An 18055-nucleotide genomic window follows, 5' to 3' on the forward strand; every position below is an offset into this window, starting at 1 on the left:
TTGGCGCTACTCACAGGCCCTGCATTACCCTGTTACATTTCTGGAAATCCTCGGCCAATAAAAGTTCTGCATAATGTGTCTTTTGGTATTCTTTATATCCATATGACCTGCAAAGGGAATATCGTGGGCTATGGCTAGAAGTGTCAGACAGTAGGCTCTGGGCACTACCAACTGCTGTATTCTCTCACCCTCTTATCTTCCCTCAGGGGACCACTCTCTATACAGTAACCCTTTGTTCTGGTATACAGATTCCCCCTTCCCTTGAAAATCAGGTGCCTCACTAGCTACCTCTCTCAGGCCTTGGAATGTACGGTTTGAGAGCTCAGCCTGTCTCAACTCTCTCTCTTTATACCCCTTCCTAGCTCCCCTTCCACAGGAAGTCTGGTATACTCTGACAGTGGTGCATCACTGTCAGCCTGGGTACTACTACTCACCTCTGCCCTTGCAGTCATTCTATCCAAGGGAACATCAGTACCCACCAGCAGTTGTGGCTCACTTTCAGTCTCACTGCAACAGGGTAGCTCCCTCTCTGAAGTAACTGCAACACCAGTCCTGGCTTCAAGTGTGTGATGTGTCTGGGTCCCCCCAGGCTACCAGACCCACATGCTTGTCTCCAAGCCTGCCTGCATGTAACTGCATGCACACAAGGTACTGCATTATCAAAATCATTCCCTATCAGGACATCTGCAGGGATATCCTCAAACACAGCAAGTAAAACAAAAGAACCAGCTAACACAGCACTGTATAAAACACTTGTTTAATCTAAAAAACTTGTTTCGCCTAAAAAATAAAAATAGTAAAAAGTATATAACAGATGAGTACTTTCACACCATATGTGCTACATCAAATCTCTAGTAGTCTATCTTATACAGTGCTGTGTTAGCTGGTTCTTTTGTTTTATTTGCTGTTTTTGAATTTGTTATTGAACCAGCTTTTACCTGTTTATTTTGATTCTATATACTGAAACACACCTACTTGCTTGCTTCCTTTTCCTCCCTCCCAGTCAAGGTGAACCCTAACCAAAAGTATTTGGAATGGGGTCCTTCCTAAAGCTCTGATTGGAGTAGACTGCACTAGCAAGTAGCACTCCTCTTTAACCATTGCAGGCTTCACAATGGTTAGGTCAGAAGCTGTGTCTCACTTAGCAGTGGCCTGTTTCCCATCTACTAAGATAAGATATAACCTCTTGTGGTAGTTTGGTACCCTTGTTGTCTCCAGACAACTTACTGATGGTATTCTGTCATTCCCACGTACTGCCTCTCCCAACTTTTGTTCCCCACCTTGCCTCCATGGACATCTATATGATACATGGCCCCACTGGTTGCATTTAAAACATTTAAGCCTTGGTCCTGGATGTGTACCTGAACTAGTGGCTTCCCCTGCTATTGGCAGAGTCCGTTGGGGTGGTCTAGACTGCCCACCATGGATTCCCTTAGACCCATGAGCAGCACTATGTATCCCTTTTCTGTGTACTGATGCCCTGCTTGCTAGGTATAGGTCTCCATTTTTCCCTATCTCATCTGTGATATTGCATTGCCTGTCTGCTAACCAGATTCTCATGTCCTCAGGCAAAATGCTTTTTCCATCACCAAAAGGTCTGCCAGCCCTTCAAAAGTGGTGACCTGACACCCACTCACCCATTTATGAAAACATATGCTTAACTCAGAAATATATTCTCACACACTTTCATATGCCTTGCATCTATCCTCATGCTACTTTTTTCTGTAAGCTTCAAGTGTTAACTTAAAACACTCAAGCTAATTTTAACTGTATTATAATTTAAGCAATCAGTATCAGACAATTTAGAAATAGAAGTTACAACTTTACCATGGAGTAAGGGGGTTGGGAACCATACCCAGATCCATTGGTTAACATTATACTGTTTACATACCCTTTCAAACATGAAACTGTCAAAATTATCACCCTCTGTAAATTGTGGAAGAAATTTACTGACCTTTGTTTCTTACTCCCTTCCCCATTACATTCATGACCCTGGCAAATAGTCAGCATCTCCTTTTCATGTTGCCCCTTCCTCTCATTTTCTTCAGCTTCTAGGGGTCTCAGTCTCTCTGCTGAGTCTAATTCCATTTGTTTCTGTTTCTCCTTTTCTTCACACTCCAAACGCCTCAGTGTCTCATTTTCTTCAGCATCCAGACATCTCAGTCTTTCAGCTGATTGCATTTCCTAATGCTTGCCTCCAGTTTAAGTCGCTTTAACTCCAGATGGATTTTTAAGTCCACTGTGGAAAGGTTGAACTATCCATTTTCTGAGAGCTGTATACAAAAAGGCCAGTCTGATTGTCCTCCTGGTTGCTGCTTTGTGATGCAGCTGTGACTAATGCTGCAATAAATTCTGCTTTAGTCAGTTCAGCATGCACAAGTCCTTTGTCTTGGAACATCTCAGCCAACTGACTACTTGTCAGCTTGCCACACACCTCTTCTGACATCCTTGCCTGCTCTCCCTGACTAACTATCGTAACAAAAATAAAAAAAATAAATAAAATGATTGTGATATGAAACTATGAATGTTTGCTGTATGGCTGACTGAGTGACCACTGTTTACAGGCTACAGGAATTCAATATCCATGCCAGTAAATCTTAATATGTGGATATCCTACCACTGCCAACCAATATATGTGATGTGGATATCGCACCACTGCCCACCGATATATGTAATATGGATATCTCACCACTACCCACCAATATATGTGACACCCCTCCACTGGCAACAGTAATCGAGAAGCCTCAATCCTCACCACTAGCACCAGTGAGAGATGCACATTGGGAGGATGACAGGCACATACACAGTATTTACAGATGCAGCTCACTGCATCAAGTGCAATTTCTCTTAAGAGCACATACAGACCACAGTCAATCTGGGTGTGGTTTATCCTTCTTTCTCCAGATATCCAATAAGACTCCCCACTGCAACAGCTATAGGGCTGAGATCTCAGTTGAGTGGCCAAGCCAGGAGCTCCAGCACCCTCTATATCCAATCAATGCTTTGTTTCCATGGCCAAGTAGCAGACACACACACACACACACACACACACACACACACACACACACACACACACACACACACACACACACACACACACACATACACACACTATTTGAGGTTTGATTTATACACACGTACACAGCTGGGAAAGGCTGGCATAGGTTTGCTAGCTATGCCCCGTTTTGCCCAGACTATAAGGTAGCTATCATTGCCACCAGCCACGTCCTTATCAGCTACTTCAAGGTCCTTAATAAAGGGTGTCCAAACTTACTGTGTAATGTTGCTATCAATACAAATGGTAGTTTGACCAAGAGCAAGGTTATTAGGAGTGGCCTACACAGTGTCACCAAATAAATATCTAAGTACTCTCAGAACTTAAATATGTCTCATAAATATCAGCCACAATGAAATGTTTAAATATATTTAATAATAAATAATAAAAGAGCAAGAAAATACACAGTATATTATAACAGTAAGATCAGAGCTCAAAATCACAGGAAATATTTAAAAAAACATTGCAGGACAGTCTCAAATAAAGAAAACATCTAAATTAAGCTGTGTTATATTCCTGACTGTATCTAAGAGAATTACTGTACCCTAGTAACTTACTTACAGAGCAAGCAGGGCATATGCGCTGAGTGAGTCTTCCAGCTGATGTTGTCAGGTCAAAGAAAGCTACAGAATACTCAGTCTCTCTCAGAGAGTTCTTAAATTAATATCTCAAATATTAATGCTGGGATAGCTTGCAGGATGACATCACTTCTTGTCATCTGATTATATCCCAGGTAAAAACTCCATTGATGCAGCTGGTAGCATTAAACCTCTACCTGTGAAAATATATAGCCAAGGGCTTTTCTTAGATCTAAGGCAGATCCTGGAAGTCATAAAACAATAAAAACACTTCCAAGACAATACAGTGAACCCCTGGTTCTAGACATTGTGGCTGTTACTGCACAGAAACTGAAAGATAACATCCTTTTTTATGGCATGGCTATAAAGTAATTTCATTTCAACTATTTTTCTGAAGTTTTGCAAGTTAATCTTATGTATTCCAGGTTCACACTTTAAAATATATGCATCTAAACAGTTACAATAGTGTATGTACATTTCTGTTTGTTCTGGTAGGGTACACTGTGGATACAATTTTAAAGCTTAGTACTTTACAACCCTTTTCAACACATACTTCTGTACCAGCAGTTTGATATACACATACCACACAGTTCTAATGCATTTGTAACACAAGCATATGAGTCATGTTGATATTCAGAAATGACACATAATTATTTATCAAATTCCAAATAGCTGGGCTGGCAGTATCTCCTTTCATGACAACATACACTTTGACTATTACAGAAGTCCAGTAGCTTTGGGTGGTGTGCAAGTCTTTGGTATGATCAGACTTTCAATAGTCTGAAGGCAGTAGGCAAATCCTTGGCTTAGGAGTGCAAGTAGTGAGTTACTATTGACAACCTACTTAAATTCGATGTACATATTAACTCTATCATAAAAGCAACTAATAGAAAATTAGGTTCTCTCTACAGAATCAAATCTTTCTTAACACTTGAAGCAAGAACTACCATAGCCAGAACATATCTTCTCTCTACCCTACTATATGCATCCCCAATTTATACTAATCTTTCTAAACACAACATAAATAGGCTTACAATAGCCTACTGCAACATTGCCAAATTTGCCACTGCCTCTCCATATAAAACACATCACTGCCTGAACCTCCATAACCTAGGATGGCTTGAGTTACCTCACCTAATTCAATACTACCAACTTACAATTGCCCATAAAGCCCTTCACCACCCTGAAAACATTCCTATGCTCTCTACTCTGATAAAACCCTATAATAACCTAAAAACCCTAAGATCCTCCAATAAATTACTGATCCAAACTTTTCGAGCAAAGAACACAGCAGGCGACTCTATATTTTCCAACTCTGTTGGTAAAGTTTGGAATCAACTTCCTCCTGACCTTATAGCCCAAACTTCTATCACACTATTTAAAACCCAACCAGGAATGAGTAGCAGTTATATCCTATTGTTTGGGGAATACCTTGGTAGGATGTTTGCCAGAGGGACTCAGTAAGTTTAGTTTTCCAGGATCAAGCTGGCAATCTTGTGGAAGCTACATTGTTCATAACCTGGATTAAGAGGTCTCTGGAGTTGCAGGGCATTAAAGGTGATAGTTATGGCCATACATTAATTCAGGATGGGTAGGACTAGTCCTGACAGCTGATGGTAGCTTGGCTGATGATATAAACAGATGGCAGATGGCAATCCTGGATATTGTTGATACAAACTAGATAGGGTGGGAGTTTGGGCTGCTAATTGTTGAAATATAACTTTGGGTTTCTTTTATAGACAAGAAGCAGTTATACATGTTAGGATGTTCCTTTGTATATAGGCTAGTCTGAAGAGCAGAGGTTAGATCAAGAGATGGAAATGTGGGCTTGGATTCATCACTTCGAGAAGTAAAGTGGCATGGTCAAAGTGGTATGAGATGGTCAGCTAATGCCCACTTTGGATGAGGTAAGAGGTCAGCATTACAGTCAGTCCAGCTAGTTTAGTCATAAATTTAGGGGGGAATGGTATAGGAGTAATTCCAAAGAAGAAGCTCCTTTCCCTCAATTATCATGGACCTACAATTGCCACTGTTTTGATTTGGTCGGCAAGCCCCAGGGTAGTTTGAAAGTTTGTATTTCAATTTAGTGCACTGGAAACAGTAAGAAAATTATCAGTCATAGAGCAGCTTGGGCAAATGCACCACTGGGTTCTTTTTTGAGCACTGGGATTTCATGGACAAGTACTCAGTTTAGATGTGCAATGATGGGGTGCATCTGAGTGATATTTGTTTACAACTTTTTAATGAGCAATCATCATTGTTCATGAAATATGTATTGGGCAAGTAATTGTCCAAGGCTGTTACGAAATGGGGAATAGGTTGCATTGCAGAATACTGGGTGGAAGAAGGAGTTTCTTCTTCATCTAAGGAAGGTATGAAGGCCCTCCCCCACCATTCCTTTCTTATTAGTACTAGTGAACAGTGTTTATGTTACTCAAAGATAATATGGAGAAAGGTTACTGAGCGTTATGATACTGCCACCATTTGGGTATAGTAAGCGTTCTGCCACACTGCCTGGTTGGTTAAATGTTGTGGCAGATTATGGTTATTACTTGAAGTAAATAATGAAGCAAAAAGGTTGGACTGGAGCAATTCTTTGTTCACTATTTCCAAGCCCTCTGCATTTGAAATAGTCGTGTACAAGTACACAGCATCTGCTTTCACCAGTAATGTGGAACCATCCACCTGCATTTCAGATATCAAATTTTTAAAATGGAAGGAATCCCTAGTATTTTTTATTTTTATTTATTTTACATTTGTTGACCAGGCTAGTCCAACTGGATATATGTCTATTTTCAGTAGAGGCCCGGGGAGAAAAGCTCCACAACTCACAATAATATTTACAGTAAATGACATTTTACAAATGCAGGTACATAACAGATTTGTGTCATTCATTGTGATTCTGCTTAGAGAATCTTAGTACATATCAGTTATGGTTAGTCATACAAAGAAATCTCTAATAACACTTTAAACAGTTAAATCACACTCTCTTTATTGTTAATAGAAAAGTAAGTAGCTTACACAGGTATGGAGATTAAAAACCAGAGATAAGTAAGGTTGTTAGTCGGGGTTAGCACAGGGGCATAACCACTGTGATTTAAAGTATGGCTTCAGTTTGCTTTTAAATAGGGTTATTGAGGAAAGGGAGGGTAGGTCACTGGGGAGGGAGTTCCAGGTTTTACAAACAGTATTAGAGAACAGAGAATCACCATCCAAATTTTTAGTTTTACTTATTTGTACAAGTAGTTTATTTAATGAGCGTAGGGTCTTGAGGTTATTATAGGGGGTGATAAGGTTTGTAAGTATAGGTTTGTTAGTAGGTTGATATAGGATTTTGTGGGCAACTGTTAGTTGGTTAAATAGTAGTAGATTTGACAACTCAAACCATCCTAGTTGTTGAAGATTGTTACAATGATGGATTCTGTAGGCAGACCCAGTTGCAAATCTGGCAATATTGTTGTAGGAGATAGCCAGCTTGTTCAAGTCGCTTTTGCATAGCTTAGAATATATAGGGGAGGCATAAAGAAGGGTAGAGATTAAGTGGGTACGAGCAATAGTGGTCCTGGCTAGTGGGGATAGAAAGGGTTTGATCCTGTAGAGGGAACCCATTTTTTTTACTGTTTTTATAGTAACATTAATATGGGAATCATAGGTAAGGTTTTTGTCTATTAGTTCCCCAATTAGTTTTGTAATAGTATCAGGAGATATAATAGTACCACTGCTTGACGTAACATTAAAATTAAGGGGGGGGGCCCTACGGGTGGGAGTGAATAGTAGCAGTTTTGTTTTTTTGGGGGTTCAAGATGAGACATTGGTGTAGTAGCCATTTTTCGACTGTATTAAACACATTTTGGGTTATGTACTGTAGGTCTGCTGGAGAAGTGGCAGAGCATATTAATGTGGAATCATCCATGTATTGGATACAGGTAGCTTGAGGAATTACAGAATGCAGGTCATTTATAAAAATAGAAAATAGAAGAGGACCTAATATGGAGCCTTGTGGGATACCAACGGCAATTAGGAGGTGAGAAGATAAAGTATTTTCCCATAGTACAGCCTGCTGCCTGTTGATTAAGTAAGACTGGAACCATTGTATAGCTAGTGTATCTAGTGACAGGTTCTTGAGTATGTTTATGAGTAAGGTGTGGTTAACCATATCAAAAGCTTTTGACAGATCGATAAAGAGGGCAGAGGACAGAGTGTCGTTATTGTGATTTTTATTAATACAGTCAGAGAAGGATAAAATAGCAGAGGTGGTGCAATTAAATGGTCTGAAACCATGTTGACAGTTAGCTAGTAAGTTGTTTTCTAATACGTAGTTTAACAGTTGTTTATTTTATGCATTTCTCCATGACTTTGCCAGTGCAGATAACATGGTCATAGGTCGATAGTTTAATAATTCATTAGAGTTACCTCCTTTATGCAGGGGGATAATATGTGAAATTTTCCAGATTGTTTGGATAGTTCCTTCAGTAATGGTTCTATTAATCAGGATGGATATGGCGTATGCTATGGCTTTTGCAGCTTTTTGCAGGTATTCTGCAGGGAGTAGGTCTGCAGAGAGGGTGGTAGGTTTAAGTTTTTGAACAAGTGTGCAGACAAGGAATGTAGGAACAGGTTGAAAGTGAAATGATGGGGATGGGTTAGAGATGGAGGTGGATGAAGATGAGGTGTCAGGGGATAGCTGACTGGCTAGAGATTGAATGGTCTCTGTGAAGAAAGTGTTAAAGGTATTGGCTATTTGCTTGCAATTATTGTGATCAAAGCCTAAAGGGGTGGGCGTGACTGAATGGCCTGGGTGTAGGAGTTTATTGATGCCTGACCAGAATTTTTGTGGCTTGTTTTGGTGGGATTGTTGGCGCTGAAAGTAAAAGTTTCATTTGCCCAACAGTATGGCATTTTTGTTTCATGTTTTAGCTGTCTAAACTTTAATTGATCAGCAGGTCTTTTAGTAGTACGCCAGTTGGCTCAGAGTTTGTTTCTAAGGAGGATTTTTTTTGTTTGGTAGTTTTAGAGAGCCATGGGACTGGCTTTATCCTAGTTCTAATTGTAAGTGTTGGTACATTGTAGTCTAGAATGGTTAAAAATTTAGAATTAAAGTATTTCACTGATTCTTCTAATGGTAGGTGTTTCAGGGGTGACCAATCACATGCCTTAATTTCTTTTCAAAAGCTGTCAGGGTTAAAATCTTTGTTGGTTCTTATTGTCCTGTAGGTGGTTGGGTTTGGAATTTCACTCTTATATCTGATTAAGAAGGTGAGTGAATGGTCACTCATATCATCAGGGAGGGTCCCTACTTTGTAATTTTGGTGATGACTATTTATGAGAATCCAGTCAAGGGTGCTTTCTTTGTTATTAAGTTTATTGGTCCTTATGGGGGATGTAACGGTCTGAGTGAAGGTGTGTAGGTTAATGTGAGTAGAAGGCTGTTCAGAGGTACAGCTCTTCCATTTGATATTAAAGTCACCAAGTGCTATGGTTTCTTGTGGGTAGGTAGTGTAAATCCAACAAAGAATATTGTCTAGGGTGGTAGTGTTATTTCCTGGGGGAAGGTAAATACAGATGATATAGATAGATTTACATTTGTTAGTTGAATCTTGGAAATACGAATTTCTGCATTACTAGTTAATGGTGGTTTAGTGTCTATAGTGGTCACCTTTAATTCAGATTATATATATATATATATATATATATATATATATATATATATATATATATATATAAATATAAGAATCACTCTGGCACACTAATTTATGCAAAAATTTATCTGCAAAAATTGCCATAGATTCTGTCTTCCCACATTGACTGGCCTCTATGGGCTCAGAGGCATCAAAAGCTGTTGAAGACTGGGGGGTTGGAGGGTGTGAGGGGCACTCAGTGTTCTAAAAAGGGCAATTTTTTATAACGATTTACTACCACAATGTAGGTTCACTTGGAGGACTTTTTAAGCTTAGCCAATTCCCTTCTGGTGCTTGATTCTTGAATTAACATTTTCTGATTGGCCTTACCTATCCCATGGCTGATAATTGTATATTAGCCCTAGTGAGAATAACTTTGATCATTCCATAGATAATTTGAGGGGACCCATATAAGGGATGCACCATTTAGGAACAGCCTCTATCCATTTGTGGCATAAGGGGCAATCCTGGAGTACATTTTCTATTGCCCATCCGTAAATCCAACTTGCATTTGAATATGGACGGATGAACTTTGTTTTCTTTTTTTTTTATGGATAGTTTGTTCTGGAACAGTGGTAGCCTCTGTGGTATATATCCATCTCTCCACAACATTCAGTCCCATGAAAATATGTACAAATCTGTACGCTGATTAACGTAAAATTTGCATACATAATTACACAACCCCACCCACTCCGATGGAATTGTGGGATGCCAATTTTCAAATGCAAACTGAAGAACAGAACCAAAATATAGCACCAGAATCCCCCTGCAGCCATTCCAATGTCCCATTACCTGGCTATTTCACCCCATTTACCATAAACACTAATGTGTACATACTGGTTTACTTCTACAATGGTTATTTGGATTTTATTCTTTTACATTTTCTAGCACAATGCACAAACACTTACAGATATCGGCAAAACAAAGCAATAATGTCTCACATGAAAACAGACTTGGCATTAAAACTTCTCTGCCCTTGAAACTCACATTCATTGAAACAGCATTTAAACCCTCACCACATCCAAAGAAAATGCATCTGGCCAGTGGTGGATAAAGATTACCTTTGGGCTGTTTTCAAGTCGGAGGCCCCTTGCGCACAAAACAAGAAACATACATGCGTCCTTTGCTATACCTTCCTGATTTTACTAAATTGTATTCCTTGTGTAATATAGCACACTTGTTAGACTTAAGTTAGAGTGCATTTTAAATGAATTGTTTGAACATTTTACCAGAAGGCAATGAAGCAAAATGCATGCACCAATAATGACAAAACTGCCCTATTCAGAACATTTCCATGATAACAGTCTACTTCTACACACAATATATATATATATATATATATATATATATATATATATATATATATATATATATATATATATATATATATATATATATATACTTTCAGTTGGGGGGGGGGGGGCAAAAGGCCACACAGCAGGGATGCATTTTAGACATTGCTTGTATAATTTTGGAAAGTTGCTTGCATAAAATGTTGTGTTACCACTGTATATTTCACTGCCACGTTTTGAATCCAGAACACTGTACACTACAGTCAGAGCAACATACTACTAAGCTAAATCAGCAGCTTCCTGAAAGACAGGAAGACAAACTTAAATGGCTATCATTTAGTGAATTCAGTTCTGATTTATCACCATAGCTCTCAACCTCTTAGCACAAAAATACAGAAAAAAGCCAATAATGGGGGAATACAGCCCTAAAATAGGGTCACATTTCAAATACTGATCTTATAAACTTAGAAAATTGCTAGCATAAAAGATTTTGTTTTACTGATAATGAAAACCAGAGATTTAATGAGGAACAGAACAAAATTGTGAGGCATAAATTCACAAGTGATGGTAGCTAGGGACTTTAGCCTCCTTTGACCTGCACCCAAGGTACAGGGTTTGAGCCTGTGTACCTCTAGCCAGCAGATGTATCCTGTTGGGGGCATTTTCACACACACACTCGCTGGCAGAAATCTCTCTCTAATAATGCTGAAGACAGTACCTTAGCTCTGCATACAGAAATCTGTCTGCCCAAACTGCAGTTATTCCCAGCTCTGCAGTAAAGAAAATCCACCCGAATGGCATAGTGCAAAACTGCAGTTAAATAAGAAATCCATGGCTGCATAACAGTAAGAGAACCTATTCAAACAGGTGTGCAGTCATTGAGCATGTGATGACGAGTTAGGGTGGTTGCAAGTGCTGAAAAGTGGGGGGGGGGCCCTCCCCACTTGCTCTATGGTTCCGGTGCCCATGTATGGGCTGAAAACCAGGCATATATAACTCCTTATGAACCTTGGGAAGGCCAAAAAACCTTCCCAGTTTGGGATTCCATATTCTAAAATATTCAGCTAAATTCACCTAAATAAGACCTTCTAACAACGATTCCTTAATGCAGGCATCAATGACATTATATGACCTCACCACTTTTTCCCATGAAACCATTTTATAGAATTTTTTGTCATTTAACATTTTTTCAATTGTACGGTAATAATAATTCATTTCTAATATCACAACAGTATTTCCTTTGTCAGCTTTATATATATATATATATATATATATATATATATATATATATATATATATATACAGTTATTAATTTTCAACTGTGCTAAAACATTCCTCTCTTCTGCAGTTAAATTATACAATCTTTCATGTGCTTTTGACCCTAATAACTCTCTTATATCACTTTCACACACTAACAAAAAAGATTTCAATTCAGGTTTCAAACAGGGATTATACAAACAGCTTTTTGAATTGTTCCATTTGATATCCATCATTATTATTAAGCAAACATTTCAGGTTTAACTTTCTAACAAAGTCTCTTAAACAATTAATACTTTTGTTACGGTCTACCCTTTTTGAAGGCACAAAAGTAAGACCTTTGCTCAGAACCTGAATATGTTCTTTATTAAGTGGAAAACTGAATAAATTAATAATTTTAAATGAATCAGAAAGAGTACCTTGTTTACAATGTCCATTTATTTCCTTGGCATATAGTTCTTGTTGAAGTGACCATGATTTTGCCACTTCCCGTTCCTTTTTATGGTAGTTTTCCCTTTGTACTGTTGCCCATGTTTCCAAGGACTTGTACCGCTACTTGGACCCAAGTTTTCTGTCCTGTACCTCTATCCTGGTAAATGGCTACACTTTGAAAAAACACTTGTTTCTTACCACTCTCCATAATTCTGCAGTCCTGCCAGGACTGCTTTGCTTCACTTTCAACATTTGGTTGCCTTATTTCTTAATTTCTGGCTTCTCAAAAGTTCCCAGACACTGTTCTAAACCTTTTTGTTGTTTTAGGTCTTTCTTCTTCATTATCCACTACAGAATGCAAGGGTGGAACTTCCTCATTCATTACTGTTCTGACATCACTTTCAGGAACATAAAATACAGAGTTCAAGCCCATCTCATAATAATTTTTGTCCCTGCTAATTTTTTTCTTTCTCTTTTTCAAAAGCTCATTTTCCGCATTAGTTTTCTCTTCAATAACCTGCATTTTAGTATCAGAGTTCATGGGGGACGTCACATCTTTTAGACTGTTAAAAGAAGCTGTTACTACATTAGACAAATCACTGAGCACTTTCTTACCCTCCTCTATTAGCAACTTTATCTGTTGCAATCCCGTAGTTCATAGGTTCATAGGTAGGTACTAGACTATTGGCCCTAGGGCCTATATAAGCCTAGGCAAAAAGGTACCCTGGCTTTTGTCACCCAAGAAAATAATTTTCTTGTGCCCCTGTCGAGCAGAGCCACAGAGTGATCCCCAGGGTGGCTTTCTTATCTCCCATCTAATCATCAAGATTTTTCTTGAAGAGTGCTAATGAGGAGCTTTGTTTGATATAGATAGGGTAGTTTGTTCCAGAGTATAGGAAGCCTCTGGGACAGGAATCTATCCCTCCAGTATGTTCTGTTTATTGTGGTGACAAGGTTTAGGTCCCTAGAGTGTGTAGCGTATCAGAGGGATTGGGATTTCTTTAAGTGGAGCATGTCCAACAACTCTGGGTTTGACATAGCTTTGTATGTTAGGCAGCGCTCGCACCTGAGTAGGCGAAATGTGACGCAGTAAAGCTGGAATTTTTTGAGATGGTTTGTGTAGGGTATCTGTTTGAGGCCAGTAATCCTCTTTGTGAGGTATTTCTGTGGCCTTTCCAGTTGTTGTAGATGTCTTGTGAGGTACATACCAAAAAGGGTGCTGTATGCTATAATGGGTCTAATGAGTGACGAGTAGAGGGGAACAATGATTTCTTTTTTCCTGGATGAGAAACCTTTTGTGATGAGATGTGCCGTGTAGAAGGATTTCCTGACTACTGTGGTGATGTGATTATCAAAGGAGAGACTACTGTCCACCTGTGTCCCAAGGTCTCTTATCACACTTTCGGTGTTAAGTAGACTGCCACCTGTATGGTAGTTCATGGGTACAGTGTTTTTACCAAAAGGGATGACAATGCACATTTTGGCATTGAGCTTAAGGCCATGGCTTTGACACCAGGCATCTGTCTCAGTGAGGCCCTTTTGTAGGATGTCCACATCGTTAGGAGTTTTGATTATGTCTCCTAGTTTGCAGTCATCTGCCATCATTAGCCAAAGACCGTCTGTGTTAGCCTGTACTTCAGAGAAGTAGATACCAAACAGGGCAGGACCCAAGCCAGGACCGGACCCGGTGGTTTCATTTATATACCGTGTGTGTGTGTGTGTGTGTGTGTGTGTGTGTGTGTGTGTGTGTGTGTGTATGTTTGTGTTTCTGTGGGAGAGAGAAAGAGAGAGAATGTACTGTGCTGAGTTTTATTGAACTACTGTCCTTTGAGCTGTATGCAAATGTGGTATTAAGTCTTTTAAATGATGCATAAAGTCAGTAATAAGGAGTGTTTGCTGAAATAACAACATTGAAAATTTGATAATACTCTTGCAATTCATATTTAACTAAATACATGGGACATTTTTACTATGCTGTCTATTTGAGAGTAGATGGGAGAGATCAAATGGAAACAAGAAACCAGAAATGTAGGTGATAGATGCTGTTTATGGCAATAAATGGGACACTGCTTTTTGGCCTTGCAAAGTCTGTACTAAAAATCTTGAAGGTATTATTTTGGCAGGTTGCACTGTTTGCATTTCTATCATAAAAATTCTAACTTTCTGTATAAGATATAGCATGGAACCTGGGATTTACTGATATGAAAATAGCTGCATCTATGTGCTTGTCTTTAAAAGCAAAGACCTAATTATTTATTTTTAAAGGTATAAATGTCATAAATGACTTCCCTCTCAAGTCACCAACTTCCTGAACAACTGTGTAACAAATGTAGCAGATGATGTAACAGATACTAGCAGGAAATAGCATAACATTTCACAGACACTATGCACAGAGACTATATACTTCTTAAGGTCATGAAACAAAGTTGTATAGCCTTAAGTAATGATTTGGCAGTTTTAGGATTAAATTAAGGAAATAAAACATATTTTGGCACAAGAAAAATCTTGATGTCTGTGTGGAGGATGTTTTGTTCCCACACAGCTCATCCTGACCATTTGTCTACCTTTGTTTCTCCTACATATCTGCAGTAATTATTTTTTATTTATGCATCTGATGGATCTCTTGTAAAGAAATAAAAAAATCACTTGTGATTTTATAATTAGCACATAAACAAGCATACTGTTTAACTATGGTTACTCTGCGTGTTCTGTGATTACTTTGGTTTCCTCCTGCTTCAGAACCATAAATACCATGTACTACAAGTAATACAGTGCCATTACATGGCTCATGCCTTTTGTAGAAAATATTTCTCCATTGTATACCTCATTGTGGTAGCATGATCTATATCATTTACAGGTGAGATGCAGTATGGATCCTGTGCGTACAAATTGTAAATCTCTGCCTACACACTGGTTGAGCCCTCCATCCTAGCTTAAAAATATACTGTCATACTCTTGTCACTCGTCCCTCTCTAACATAGATGACAAGCAGGTGGGGTAGTTTGTTTAGATGCTTTAATACATAGAAACACATCAGGGTGGATAATAGCATCATAAAATATAAACAAACTGATTAACAGACAGACCCTACATACATACATGCTTACATCTCAACAGGTTACTACAAAATGGCTGTCAGGCTTGCACATGCTCAGTATTTATACACTTGTGTGATCCCTTGGCTATCTTCTTAAAGGTACATACACACACATTGATCTACACTCTTGTGCTATCTTCTCTGTCATGGTTGGCCCCCACCCCCCACCCCCACAGCTGGATGGTGACTTCTTATGTCTTTGTGCTAGGCTCCAAATATACTGTGTTGTATCTGTCCCTTTAGCTTCCATGTACCATGGGTGCTCAGAACAATACAGAGGTAAATCACAAGCTGGCTTATTTTCTTTCACTAAGCCTATATTGTAGTACAGAATCTTCTCTACTGAATTCCTGTTCCTCACTTGTTGATCTTAATGCAATCTCTTTAAGGTGACCATGCTTTTTGTTGTGTAGCAACAGGCCTTGTAAAGTGATGAGTATGCTAGTGATGCAATGTAGCATGATCACTGCTGCCATAGTACGTCACACTGTCACAGCTAGGATGCGATGCAATGCTCGACTCTGTCCATCCACAAGCTAATAGGATATGTGCACACTACACTCATGCATGGACATTGTGAAGTAGCCCTGCCAGCTTGCACTAGTGATAGTTTTGTTAGTGCACTATCGGTGGCTGATGATGCACATCACATTGTATCCATAACACACTGTTGTGCACAGGGGTTCGTTTTGCTCCTCATTCCAACTTGTAATGTAGATATGGCATTTTCAAGCAATGGGATTCAGCAAGGCTCCTGCCTGGTGCAGCTAGCCATCAAGATTTTTTAACATTAACTGCACAAGAAATATCTGGAGCACCTCCTGGGCCATTATGATGGCCACTTGTATAAGATGAATGAATGGCACCAGCTTGTTAAGGCAGTGAGTAATGCCACTGGCATCAACCAGTCAGGCAAGCAGTATAGTCATTAATATAGTGACCTGCAGAAGTGTAACTCTGGCAGTGGGAGGTACAGATTAAGAAGAGTATGAAAATATTTTAAGGTAAAATCTGTATAAAGTTTTTTTTTTCGTTTCAACCCCCCCATGTCAATTGTCAGCAGTTACCTTGCCTGCAATTGACATGCTCATGTAGCACTGAAGAGTCTCTGTTTTCATTTGCAGGGGTAATGAGGACAGAGTTCAGCAGATAGGTCTGTCTAAGGAGGTGTAAAAGGCTGCCCAAGTGGCAGGGTATATATATTATATTAATTTATGTCATGTGCAAATTAAATTAGTATACATGTCTGGGACAAAAACAATATATTTGTTTATTCTTTCTGTTTTTGTCTCCACCTTCTCCAGATTCAGCTGTGGTGCAGGGTGTGGAGCAGTGCCATCAGCATTGCTCTGCTCCAGTTGATGTGCCTGTGGCTGGGTCAATAGCTGTCATTAATCACACTGGACTCTATGCTGTGGATGATGGCTCAGTGTTGGCATCTGTGGCTACCACTCAGGAGGAGTAGGGCCAAAGGATCCTCTTCTGAGAGTCATCTGGAGGGGGAACCGTTTGATCGACCAACCTTAATTTTATCAGAGGGTCATGTTTGAGGTCCACTAGCAGCTTAAACTCTTTCAGTGGGAGCATGCAGAACCCTCTGTTGACCAGCTGGACCCAGTCTTTGGGCTACCAGGAGCACTCTCAGCCCATAATGTCAAGCAAAGAGGCAATTTACCTGGATGGCGTCTCTTCTGGGCAGGTGGTGCAGACCATTTGCACTTAATCTTATCCACTAACATGGTGCATCAATCCCCAGTCCCTGTTTGCTGTCTGGTCCCCTCCATCAGAGTTGCCTTCCTGCATATGTCTGCATCTCTCTACGTTTGCCACTCCCTTATGCAGCCACACCACTCATGCCTTTCGTATGTTCATCTGCCTTTTCTATTTACTCTACTACTCCTTTCCTTCACTTAACTTCATATAGAAACTCCTTATTACTTTATCTATCTTTCCTCATAAAAAGGAAAAATGGTACCCTGCTTCACAAACCACCCCCCAACTATATTTCCTTAAGGTTACCCTTGTTTGTGCTCTTATACCTACTCTTGCATTTTTGATTCTTTTCTACTCTACACCTTTTTACCCCATTTTATATTGAGCTAAGGTATCACTTTGCTGTGCTGGCCCTCTGCGGCCTGCTCATAACCTATCTACCAGATGCATGTTTGGATGGCTGAATGCATATAGCATTGGATACTTCAGTTTATTGCTCTTATTTTTTTTTTCAGGCTGTTAACTGAATAAGAAGGCAGCAAACACTTTTCAGTCATTACTTGGGCCACCTGGCACATAAACATAATAAAGTGATTATTAATACGAAGGTAGATGTTAGACAAGTAATGTAGCAATGCATAGGCAGAAGGTAATATGTCTAGCAGGTACTGTAACAAAGTAATGAGAACTGTTTTTCTAAAGTATTTGAATTATACAATCATCATAATTACAAGTGAGGTTCTTTTACCTTTAATCTGAATATTTCAAAAGTATTTCCATCCCTCACTTCTTCTAAGAGTTTGTTCCAGACTGCCTGGGCCGGTTTTGAGAATGCAATTTCTCCTGTGGATATCTTAAAATGTCATCTAATAAGGGCATTCTCAGAGTGCAGGTTTTTTCTTTTTTCTTTTTACTTTTGATTTTAAAAGAAGACAGTGTCTCACTTTTAATCA

This window comes from Protopterus annectens, chromosome 5.part0, assembly GCF_019279795.1.
Source record: "Protopterus annectens isolate FY-2018-M chromosome 5.part0, PAN1.0, whole genome shotgun sequence".
NCBI lineage: Eukaryota > Metazoa > Chordata > Ceratodontiformes > Protopteridae > Protopterus > Protopterus annectens.